Here is a 530-nt window from a genome sequence, read left to right on the forward strand (position 1 = left end):
ATCAGCTTCCGCACCAAGCCCAGCCCCACGCCCTCCGCCGACACGCCCACACGTTAGTGCCGCATCTATATAACTACGCGATACATATAACTTATCCCTGACCTCGGGACCTACCGAAGCTGCCGTTAGTTAAGGAATGTGGTGTTTATGTGTTGCAGAGGACGGGCGCATGCGGCGCGTGCACGCGGCCTTCGCGCGCGACGACGACGACGCCCCGCCCCCCAGTACGTACACACACACCCACACACACACACACACAAACACACGCACACTGCTCATTGTATGATAATTGTTTACAGACAAGGAGAAGCCGGGCGGCGGCCGGAGGACCAGCACCGGCGGCAAAGACCCGGGTGAGAACACGTCGCTGCGTCTCCTGTCCCGACGCACGCACCATGATCATGTTTTGAAAAGCGTGTATTCAAATACAATTTGTTAACAGATAAAGGCAAAAAGGGCGAGGGTGGGGAGGGGGAGAAGGAGAAGGAGAAGGAGAACAAGTGCGCGGAGGAGAAGCGCAAGCACATCAA

General features: G+C 56.8%; 1 long non-coding RNA gene across 1 annotated transcript; it reads left to right on the plus strand.

Annotated features, from left to right (window-relative positions):
* On the plus strand, nucleotides 1-467 carry LOC106119580 (uncharacterized). The gene is made up of 4 exons (XR_001227968.1): nucleotides 1-52; nucleotides 159-224; nucleotides 300-353; nucleotides 443-467. It is a non-coding gene; the product is annotated as an uncharacterized LOC106119580 (long non-coding RNA).
* The last annotated feature ends 63 nt before the right edge of the window (nucleotides 468-530 follow it).

Source organism: Papilio xuthus, unplaced genomic scaffold (assembly GCF_000836235.2).
Source record: "Papilio xuthus unplaced genomic scaffold, Pxut_1.1 DF829206.1, whole genome shotgun sequence".
Taxonomy (NCBI): domain Eukaryota; kingdom Metazoa; phylum Arthropoda; class Insecta; order Lepidoptera; family Papilionidae; genus Papilio; species Papilio xuthus.